Raw genomic sequence first — 11,938 nt, forward strand, 5'->3', positions numbered from 1 at the left:
TTTGATTCTTATTCTCATTTGGATTTCTACCTTCTCATTCCCAGAGTAGCTGGCTCTGACGATTGAAACTCTCATTTTTTATTTTTTTTAAATCTAAAGAATAACGGGGGTAAAAAAAAAAAACACATTTTGCTAAACCTGCCTTTTCACTTACGAACCATCCAGCTTTCTTCCCCCAGAGTGACCGTTACTCCCCCGGCTCCTTCTCTAGTTGAAGGATGGAAGGGTATCGTCCCTTACGCATCTTCTTGTGCATCCCGGCTAGAAGGAATTGGACCCCGGGGACCGGAGGGTGGGGACAGACCTCTGGGCCCAGAAATAAGGAAGAACAAACGAATCGGCACATCGCTAACTTGGCTTCCCCAAGCCCGTAACCCCAGTTGAGGGGGTCGCGAGAAAAAGGTAAAAGCTGACGAATAAGTAAAAGAAAAAAAACAAGACTCAAAGACTCAGAGAAAACAAGACTCCGGACACCCACCCTGCGAGAGTCTTGGCGGCACAGCAGGTCGGCACCTCCTGGGGACTTCAAGCTTCTTCACAGACCAGAGGGTGATGAGGCACGTTCCAGCCCCGTCACCTTTTTACGTGGCGACCAGCTGGCACAGATGCTAACGAGCCGTGTGTGCCTCCGCAGGGAGCCGACAGCACGTATTCCTTGCAGATCGTGGGGGCAGGGCTTCAGTCGAACCCCTAATTGTGGGGGTCAGCGACTCACAGTCCCTTGAATAAGACAGACAAATGTCAGCTCGATGAATGGTGCTTCTCTGTGGACCGACTCAGGGAATGCCTGATCCGAAGCAAGCTCGGTCATCGTCCCCGCCTGCCAGCCCTCTGCTGCCACCCCGAATGAATCACACCCCCTTTTAAGACTCAGGTATCACCGTGGTTGCCAAGAAAAACCCCTCGCTGCCCCACTTCTGAAGGGCAGTTGGGGGCAAGATTCCTCACAGTTCTTCCTGGGTGTCTGGAAAATCTCTCTGGAACGAAGGCTGGAAGAAGCTGGAGGGAGCTGGAGGCATCTGGACGAAGCCTCTTTGCTGCACCCGTTTGCCGCAGGCCTTCGGTTCTCTGCTTCCGTAGTGATTCGGGGAGCCGTGGCCTTCACACCCTCTGCACTGCCAGCACGACCGATCTGACTGCATCTGGGGATCGAGAGAAATTTTCAGAGATGCCCTTCCCAGGCAAAACCGAGACAGCACAATGTTGTCTTTCAGGAATCGAGAAATGTTTGTACGCCAAGGCAAAGCTTTGCTGTAACGAGAAGACACGGCGACCTTCCTGTAAAGCGTATTCTCACTTTGATCCACCGTCATGGGGACCCTTCGATACAAGGATCGTGTCCTGATACTTTGCGCCATCCCAGGGGATCGGGTCTGTGGGTGCAGAAGCAGAGCTCTGTGAGGTCGGGGCCAGGCCCACTGCGGGGTGTGAGCACGGATCCGGGTGGGGATAAAGGCAGGCTCTATGGACTGGCCTCTCCATTTGTCTCTACGCTCGCTTGGTTCACCTGGGCGAACGGCGAACCCCAGTATAAAATAAAGAGCCTTTGAATTATTATCTTGAAATACGGTGTTTATAACCTGTCCCAGGGGATGACGAACGCACGAAGGGAAGGAAGTTGTCCATAGAGGGAGCCGCGCTGTGATTGGGAGCCGGGCTGTGATTGGGAGCCGGGCTGTGATTGGGAGCCGGGCTGTGATTGGCTGCCCGCGTTTCAGTGATTTATCATCCCTTTTAAGCAGTCGGGACTGGAGCGAAGCTGGGAGTGGGTGTTTTAGTAGATGTCTGAGAGGCGTTTTAGCTATAAATTATGCAACACTTGAAGTTCAACACAGATACAAATCGAGCGGCTCCTTTATGCCGTTTGGGGTTATGACAGATTTGTGGTCTGTTTATCAGTGGGAATAGGTCACCCTTCAGTTACAAAAGTCTTCACATTAGGCCACCCATAATTAATGAGGGGTTCATGTGGTGGGGTCAAGAAGGGACATGCTTGGTGTTTTGACCCCCCTGAATCTGCGTTTCTGCCCACAAGGCCCTGAGGATAGATTTCTTTAAGAGTTCACAAAGGAATTGTGAGATCTTGTCTTTGAGCACCGCACGAAACACGTTTATGGCACCATTAAAATCGGAGCTTGCTCAGGTTGCAGCTGGGAAGTTGATTTTTCCTAAGACAAATCCTATCCTACATTTTATTGCAATCCAAGATTTAACTTTGAGACTCCTGGATGTTGACATTCGCTTTCTAAATATTTTGGGTATAATTGCTTTTTGCTTTCCTATGGAGGGGTAAAAAGGAATAGGAAGCAACCCGGCCTTTACCCAGTCGAGCTCATCGAGGGACGGGCGCTTGGAGCCAGAAACGCTTTCCCTCCTGGTCTGCTCACCAGCATCCCCTTCCAGACGCCCCAGAGCCCTGGCCAGAGTCACTGCTGACACATGGGAGGAAGCCCAGGTCATTGTTTTTGCACGAGGTATTTGATGCTGAACATGAATGCTCTGAGCTCTGGGCCTCTGGGAAAGCTGAGACTTTATTTCGAAGCCCCAGAGGTTGGTTCTTCACATCCCCTTGGAGAGACGCCGCCACGGAGGACTGCATCGGCACGTGTTTTCCGCTCCAAGCCCGCACGGTCTGATGCGGTCACACCTTAGAGAACCTTTACTGGTAGGTCTCTGAGCGGCTACGCCCGCCAGCCTGTTCATCTGTTCTGGCGCTGTCGTGGGATTTGGCCCTAAAGGTCCCAGAGTGGAGTAACGTGCATCAGGGCACATCACCGAGTGCCACGGTGGACTTTGACGATGTTCGAGGTCTGCCATTAAAGGTTGCAGATTCGGTGTGATCTAAAGCGTTCGTCAAAATAACATCTTCCGTGTCGTCCACATTGTCTTCCAGGAGCTGCTGCAGGATTTTCCTCTCCGGGTCTGAGGAGTCTCTCTATTTCTTCTTTATAAGCGCCACCCCACCCTGGCCTCCTCTTCCCTTTTCTTCGGAGCATCTCAGCCTCCTCTTTTACACCGTAGAACTGGGCAGGGTGCGGGATAGGTGGACGGAGGGGCGGATGGAGAATAATAGCTCCTATTTTCAGGGCCACAGCACCAGGCCAAGAACGACCTAGAGTCCCCAGCCTGGGGAGCCAGGCCGATTGCGCCACAGCGCCCCCTGCTGACACAAGAATAGATTGCGTGCTGTATCATTGCTTGGGCGGGCATCACCTCTGTGCCTGTTCCTGGAAAAGCTGTTTTCTTTTATGTGGCCTCGTTTAATCGTCAAAGCGCATTCGAGGTGGGTAATACCTCCTCAGTTCGACCAGTGAGAAATCCGAAACTAAGGTTGCTCACGACCGAGGCGTGATCTCATCTGAACTGATGCCACTGTCCAAAGCAGGCTGGCCAGTCTTTGTTCTGACGAGTGAGTTCTCCGGGAAGCTGGGATTGTCTTATTGCTGGTCCCGTGGGAGTTTTGCTCCAGGGAGGTGGAGCACGTTTGGACCCAGTTCATTCCTAGGCTTTAGTTTCTAATCTACTTGTTTTGTATTATCAATTCCTATTCTCCCGGGGGGTTCTGATAGGCAGACGATTATTAAAAGACAGAGCTGCTTCTTGTGGTGTGTGCTAATGGCGGGGACGAGTGGAATGGCCTGTGTAGCCTGAGCGTTTCCTTCTATTCCACTCGTAGATTCTTCCTCTTTTATAACTGCCATACAGGTAAAGCGTGGAGGGCTTCTGGGGAGTGGTGGCCGGATGCATCCCCCCCACCTTCCGTTCCCGGCTCGAGCTCTCCATCCCTCTCCGAGGAGGCAGGGCTGTGGCTACGTGTGGGTGAGGCCTCAGTTGGGGCCTGCAGAGCTTTCGCAGCCTGCTTTTGGCCAGGGGTAGCATCTCAGAGCAAGTCATCAAGTGACCAGGACAATATGAGTCCTGGGACGGTCGTGCAAAAATGTGTTGGCGTCTTCTGAAAAGATGGAGAAGATGCTGGCACGGGAGCTCGCAGAACGGGAGCCAGCAGCTGGGGCGGAAATCTTGGAGACAATAGCGGAGCACGCGTTCCAGCACTTTCTTCACGGTAGAGCAGGTATTAATTACCATGTGTCAAAACACGGACGCTGACAACTCCGAGCTGATGAGAAGTTCAGGATCTTCGAACTCTGTGCGTGAAGAAGCTTTTGAAGTCCCTCTCCAATTTATTGGGCTGGAGTTTTCCTTCTTTCTTACCAATGCACAAGAGTAAAACATGATAAAAACCCATGCGTGATTAAGCCCCAAAGAGCTCTTTCAATAAGTATAAAATAAAAATTTTAAGTTATAAGAAAGCATGACGTTATAATTTAATTAGAAGCCTTTTTTTTTTCTTTCTTTCTCAGTGGTACATAGAATAATGGTGCCTCTCACAATAGCCAGAATCTTGGATCCAAGGAAACGTACCTACCGCATGTGGAAGGGAAGAGATTTACATGCAAGCGATGGTTCAGAGACTATGTAACCCGCATCTGAAGAGAATATTTGAATAAAAAACGAGAAAACGAAGCGAATGAAAACTCAGAAGAGCAAGATAGAAGAGAGCAAAAAATAGCAGTGAACACTTCATTATGCAGGTCAGGAAGCGCTGCCTGTTGCAACAGATAAACGGTCAGAGGCTCGTAATGGAGGCCCCTGCCTTGCCCTCATGAAGCCCACCACTGCGGAGCTGACGCTGGGCTGGGTTGCTCGGCCGCACTCAGGGTCTGGGCCGTGGAGGCTCTGCTGCTTCGGTTCATGCCTCCTTGGGTTGCCCATGGTGTCCATGGTGACAGCAGACAGAGTCCAGAAACCAGAGACCTGCACGTCTGGAAAAGCCATCTGCTTCTCAACTTCCTGACACACCCAAGAGATATTTCGCACAACTAATTCCTGTTAAAATTCAGGCCCGTGGAAAAGGTCAGATTAAGGGAGCAGCTTTTCTACCTCTTATGTCAGAGAAGTCGAGAGAGAGAGAATTGCAGGAGCCAAGGGCTGTGCGGAACAAGCACAGAGCATTCGCCCTCGAAAGCAGAATGGGGACCTCGGAAAAGAACCGTCCCAGCCCTCGGGCAGGGCCTGGTCGCCCCCGGCAGGCAGACCCTCACGGCCTCTGCGGACTGGCGAGCACCGCGCATCCTAAGTCCTTCTTGTCCTAAAAAGGAATTTTTATTGGGGTTATTCCATCCCTGCTCTTTCATTCCGGACTGGGTCTGTGTGGTGGCAAGTTGACTCGCCTTTTTGTTTTTTACGTCACTGTGCACTGTGAGTCACAGATGCTCCCGGTGGGAAGAACGGCACATTCTGGGGAGTTTCTGGAGTTTGAGCAGGATGCCATGACTCGATGACTTCGAGTTGTGTTTCCCACAGAGAGATCGCATCCCTGGATTAAATGGAGATTTAACGACCAGCAGTCCATCAGCAAAACCCATTTCCACTTCTTCCTGGGGACACAGCAGAGCCACATTTCTCCATTATTTCTGCAGTTTGGCGCAGTCATCCGCTGAGTTCGGGCCAGTGGAATGCAGTGGGAGGGGCGTGAGCCAGTCTGAGGCCTGGTCCGTGCTGTGTCTCCTCTGCCTGGCAGTTTGACGTTTCTGAATGACTCGACTGCACAGAGCAGAGCCTCGGCCTCAGATCTGACTCTCCGTACGTGCAAAACAAAACGATATTGTTTTAGGCTTCTTAGGTCGCAAGCTCTGTGTGTTATGGTTGGCATCACTTTAGCTGGATTGGGAGTGTGTACTATGAACGATGAATGAATAATCTTGGAATAGAAGACACGGATGGCAAAGAACATACCGGTATTCTGGAAAATAAAGTACTAAGCTATCCTAGAAAAACCTAGAAACTGGGATGGGGGAGAAGCAATACCTTTGCCTAGAGCACTCGGTTCTATATTTATAAGAGAATGAATCCTGGATTAGACACAGAAAGCAGAGCTTCTGACCCAGAAGAACTCAAAATCTAACCTACCCAGATCCACCAAAGACGCCGGGAACCGGAGTGGAGCAGTCGCCACGGAAACGGATGCACGCAGCCCCCGCGCCAGGCAGGTTTCCCGTTCGTTTCCCTTTCCTGTCTCATCCGTAAAGGCCAGGTGACTCCAAGTCACCCAAGCAATTCCGCATACGGGAAAAGACGGAAAAGTTCCCCATTGTGTGAACCGAGAATAATTTTAATATCAAAAACCGATGATAAGATAGAGAAAATGATAGAATAAATGTATTTATTAAAATATGTGCAGAAATTCTAAGTGAAAACATCAGCAAATGGAATTAAGCAATGAAAAAAAATAACTATGACCAAGTGGGGTTTGGCTGAAGAGAAGAAATCTGTCAACATCATTCGCTATACTTATGAAGGGAACAATGATTACACTAACGCGGAAAAGTCTTTTGATGGAATCCAGCAGCCATTCCGGATAAAGATGGCACGTAATTGGTTTAGAGCATTTGGCAGATACAGCAGGTTGGCTAATCCTAACCCGTTGCCAATTTCTTTTGGTCTTGATTTCTTCCGTGATTGAGGTTGGATAAGTTAAATCACTGCTTTCTCGCATTTAGAAGTTGTCATGTGACTCACATCATCTGAAGTCTGAAGAGAGTTTCCTGATAAAGCTTTTGCTAGTCTGATAAAAAGGGATTAGCATAGTTGGAGCTGTTCCTTTCCCCGTCCTTCATCCTTGAACGCGGCTGTGATGCTTGAGGCTGGGGCAGTCATTCTGTAACCACGAGGCGACAAGCATGAGGGGTAGGCCCGCCTAGTTACAAACGGTCCATTCCCAGCTTTGCTGAGCCACTAAATGAACACCAGTCATTGTCTCCCTCTAGTTTTCTTGTTTAAGCCACAATTAGGTTTTCTGTTTCTTTTAGCCAAATGCATTCCTGCCTTAATCAGAAGGAAGGCACTTAAACATGATGAAGACCAATAATCAAAACCAACAGCAAACATTGTAAGTAATGGAGTACAAAACTAGTTTAATTAAAATCAAGCGAGGACTACAGAGATATCTCCTCCTGCCACTATGATTCAGCAATTTTCTTGAAGGCTCTAGGATTAATTCAGTAAGACCAATAAAAAAAAAAACGCATACAACAAATAAAACGGGACAAAAATAATAAAACAATGCAATAAAGGAAGTCCCCAAAATTCAACTGTGCAGAATGTGGAGTTGTATTTTTATGAGTGACTAAAATGAGATCAGCCGTGCAGCCAGCTGGGAATTTCGGGATTGGGCTTGCTGTCCAAACGAATTCTGTCCTGGTTGTAATTTGGCGACACTCGATAGCACCTGTGTGCTTCAGCTTAAATACCTGTGGGCTGGGCTTTCTAGGTCATTGGAAATGAGTCCAGAAACTTCCCAGTTATTTGGTTCCTGTTCGTTGAGGAGATAGGTCCAAAAGAATCATGGGGCTGTGGGGATCTGTCATTCACCTCTCCTCCCATTCTTCCCTTTCCCAGACAGAAAGTTGTCATGTCCCCATTCGAGCCCCATGGCCGATTGATTATCTGCATCGCGGTAGAGTACGTGATCATCGCTCTTCGCCTCGCCTCTGCCTTTTGTGATGCCGTCTGATTGGCGGCATCCGTTCGCTCCGTTCGCATCAAGAATCCTGGCATCGGGAGAGTCTGGGAAATGTAATTTTTGCTTCTCAATTTCTCTTTCTAGGAAGAGAGCGGATTGGAGATTGTATGGATCCACGCGCAGTAACGAGCACGCCTTACAAAGAGCGAGTTCGAGCTACGACGGCTGATTTGGAAGTATTTCTGAGAGATATTTTGAGCATTAGGAAGACGAGGTGCAAAGAAGTGAGTGTCAAATGATTCTACCAAACCCCACCCTTTCCCCGGGTGTGTGTGTGTGTGTGTGTGTGTGTGTGTGTGTGTGTGTGTGAGTGTTGGGGGGTGGATAGTATGGTGAAGATGAGGAGCAGAAGAGGAGGAGAAAGAAAAGCAAAAAAAAAGCGAGAAAAAGAAGAAAAAAGACAATATGGCGTTATGAAAAAGCTTAGTGTGTATCACATGATCCTCTTTACGTAGACTTGTCTGTGTATATGATTTTATGCACGTGGAGAAAAGTATGGAAAAGCACACACTGAGCTGTTAGCACTCGCTACCTCCGTGTGTTGGGGGTGACGCGAGGCGTACGAGGGAGCTGGAGGAGGCGACAGAGATGAGAAATACCGTCCTACAAACTCAGGCATGTGTACGATCCCATTCACTCAAAATTCTACGTGCGCGTGTCCACACGTGACTACGTTAGAGTAAAACCTCAGATTCAGTCTGCGTCTCGCGACGATGTCCGCATCCGCTGGCTTGGAGGGCGCAGACTGCGCTCGCAGTGGCTCCCATGCATCCGGCCCCACTATGTCCTTGCCCTTTGACCCTGGGCCTGGCTGTGTGACTTGCCCTGGCCAATGGGACGAACGTGATGCAGGCAGAGGCTACGTCGGTGTATTGGGCTTGCTCTCTGGGAACGCGGCCGCCCCGTGAAGAAACCTGCTGGACACGTGTGGCCGAGCTGGTGGCCAGCGCCGACTGCCAGCCTGGGAGCGAAGCCATATGCACTCTTTGGCTGTCACGCCATCCATATTCACAGTGGCGGGAGAGCTGTCAGGCTGAGCCCTGTCCAAAACGCCACCCTACAGAATTAGGAGGAAATAGAGGGTCGCCGTTTCAAGGCAAAGGTTGCAAACAACTCTTTCTTAAAGGGCTAGTACACATTTGAGGCCCGGGGGCTGTGTGACCTGTCACAGCTGCTCGCCTCTCCTGTTGCGGGGTAAGAGAAGCCACAGACAATCTGGAAATGAGTGAACGCGGCTCTGAGCTCCAGCGGGACTTTCGTTTGCAAAGCCGGGCGGCTGGCTCACAGGCCGCAGATTGGCGACCCCACACCGAACCTGTCGGTTGTGGGTCAGCTGCTGATGCAACGTTGTCAAGAAAACAAGTCAGGCTGCAGAATAATGTACGGAGGCTGATTTTGAAAAATATTTTGGCTAAAACTCCAAACAAAACCGAGAAAACCTCTTGTATGCTGCCTGAGTGTGTGTGTGTGGGTGCGGAGAAGGGTCCAGGACGCTCGCCAGTCTCCTGCCGTGGGGTCCTCTCCGGGGGGTTGCTGGCTGCAGGTGTGGCCGAGGAGGGCCACGCTGGGGCGAATAACTAGTTTTTCATAGTTTTATGTCAATTTTTGCAGTACAAGGAGCATATGAATTCTGAACTTTGAGAAAAATTAAATAAGGGGAAAAATTTAAAAAAAATAATTGACTCCCTTGAGATTTCTGTTCGGCATGGCCGAAGTCCACATAAGGTCAGCGATGTCGCCGGAGGCAGCTCCGGCTGCCTCCTCCTCATCACGCAAGGCGCCGGGTGTGTGCCCCGTGGTGGGACTGCGGTGGCCGGTGGTGGCCGGAGGGCTGTGTGTGGTGACGGAGAGGTGTGTGTTCTACCTGAACGTTTTCCCAGGCTCTTGGAGTTTCCGAAGGCGGGACAGAGCCTGAGAGTCACGTGCATTGCCTGGTGGCCTGGACGTCTCAGGATCCGCAGAGGCCATCGGCTGCGGTTCCTCCGACCGAACCTCCCTGGGCTGAGCCTGTGCTCTTGGCCAAGTGTTGTCTTTAGGGTGCTGTCACAGGACACCCCGCTGGGAGCCTCTGCTGTGATCTGGTTGAAACCATCCTGACTGGAATGTGAAATTTTTTCTCTTCTCTGCAGAAAACCTCTCTTGATTGCTTATTCCAGTTATTGCGAGAAGGAAATCATTTACAAGAAGGGTCACTGAACAGCACAGCAATTAAAAAAAAAGCGCGTAATGGCCTCTGCCAGCAACTGCCTGCCCTGTCGAGGAGTGTGGGCGGTGACTGCGGGATGAGCCCCAGTGGAATGTTCTGGCGAATCCCCTGGCCCTTCCACCCTCAGCCATCTCCTCACAAAGGAGCGGATAGAGCCAGTCTGAAAGAAATTGCTCTCAGCCCCGGACAACCGAGGATCTCAACACGCATGTAAAACATGATCAATACTAATGGCCGGAGAAGTTTTTATTTTTTATTTCTATTTTTTTATTTTTAGGTGAAGAAACCCTTGGTTGACCTCACAGATTGCAAGGACCGTGTTAGCTTACAATCCCTTATTTCTTATTTTTTATGACTACAGCACCTGATCTTCCTAGGTGGTCTCCCATCCAAGTACTAACCAGGCCCGACCCTGCTTAGCTGCCAAGATCAGACAGAATTGGTTTGTTCAGGGTGGCATGGCCATAGACCCAGAGAAGTTTTTAGAAGGAAGAGCTAAGAGACTCCTGGACACATTCTAGGAGTACTTTGCCTAAATATATATTAGATATAGGCGTGGATATACACACGTATATACCTATGTATCGTATAAACACCTCGTAACATATACATGCACGTTGTATATTTATCCTGCACAATGTTTTAGCTTTCTCGAAGCAGCTCGATATCTATTATATAATTCAGATCTGCATGTAGACTTGTTGATAACTACTTAAGTCAAACTTTGTTTTAGGTTCAGTTTACATGTGAAAATAATTCCATCAGTTAATGATATCATCACGTTGATGTAGTAATACGCTTTGAATAAGTTAATTTAGTTTCTGATTCCCGATTCCTATAGATTTCTCAGCGGCTTGGCAAGAAGGTTACAAAGGGGATATGTCCCCAGGCTCCAGGCTGGAGAGGTACATACAAGAAAGGCGTTATTTTTGCAAATGCCAGCAAGGCAGCCACAGTGGCGAGAGGGTGGGTACCCACCTCCCTTCTGACCCAAGGTGAGAATCGGGAATAAAACACATGGTGGGCGTTAGAGCTATCAAACCGAGCCAGATTTTAAGAAAATGGAATGGTAATCTCTTTGAGATTTATTTTTCGTGTTTTGCTTTCGTGTTTGCTTTCAAAGAAAAAAATACCACCACAACTAAACAAGGTTTGACACAAGGCCGAGTTTCAAGAATTGGTTTGGATCAACTGTCATCGAAAAATAAAAAAAAATTATTAAAATGAAAAAAGAATCGATTTGGAAAAAGTTCTCCCGCCATGTGGCAGGAATTTGTAAGAAATGGCCTCAAAGCCCTTCCCAGCCCAGCTTCGACGGTTTCTTTGCCTGTGGGTTGACGTGCCCGCCGCGTTAACGGGGCTCATCGTACCCGACGTTATCCGAGCCCCCCAGTCCCGTCCCCGGGCGGGGTGGCCACGGTGTCGCACCTCAGCGGAGCCGCATCGGGGCTGTGACACTGGCTCGCGTGCTTCCTTGGTCAGGCGGGAGGGACTTCGGTTCGGGAAATGTGGACAGGGAGAACTCTAGAGTGTACGTCGCTCCATCTGCATTCGGGTGCCAGCTCCTTCTCAGTGCCGTCAGGAACGAGTGGCAGAGACGGCAGCCAGAGCCGGGGGAGAGGCGGTCCTGGCTGAGAGAGCGTGTGTACAGCCGTGTTGTATAGGGGGTGCTAGAAAGAGGGAGGAAAACACCCCTTTGGGACAAGAAGACAGGTTTCCAGGGGCCCTCGGCTTGTCTTTGGCCTTATCGCCCCGTTGCCAGCGTGTGTGTGGAGGGCGGGGGCCTGAGAGAGGGCAGAAAGGAGGTGTCGATGAGCCCGCAGAGCTCACTGCATGCGTCTCCTCCGTGACCTCGACGCTGCTGGCTTCAGGGAGGCAGTGCCGGGAGGGGAGGCCATGGTTCCCACACCGGGAGCGGCGGTGCAGCAGTCAAGTGCGTGGAGTCTGGAGTCAGACTGACGAGCGGCATCGCCCCGAGCATGCGTGTCACTTACCCTGTGTCCGTTTCTTCATCCACTTAAGGGAGAATAATGCTATACGCACAGGCTTCGTGTGATGATTGGATTATATCTTCATGTGAACTAGAACATCACAGGCATGCCGTAATCTAAGTAGTGAATAAATCACCGCTAACGTTACTGTTTCTCACC

At 49.9% G+C, this 11,938-nt stretch overlaps 1 pseudogene; it reads right to left on the reverse strand.

The window, feature by feature from the left end:
- Positions 1 to 10,140: 10,140 nt before the first annotated feature.
- Positions 10,141 to 10,258, reverse strand: LOC111730499 (annotated as a pseudogene).
- Between the last annotated feature and the right edge of the window lie 1,680 nt (positions 10,259 to 11,938).

The sequence above is a fragment of the Pteropus vampyrus genome, unplaced genomic scaffold, assembly GCF_000151845.1.
Source record: "Pteropus vampyrus isolate Shadow unplaced genomic scaffold, Pvam_2.0 Scaffold317, whole genome shotgun sequence".
In the NCBI taxonomy this organism is placed as follows: domain Eukaryota; kingdom Metazoa; phylum Chordata; class Mammalia; order Chiroptera; family Pteropodidae; genus Pteropus; species Pteropus vampyrus.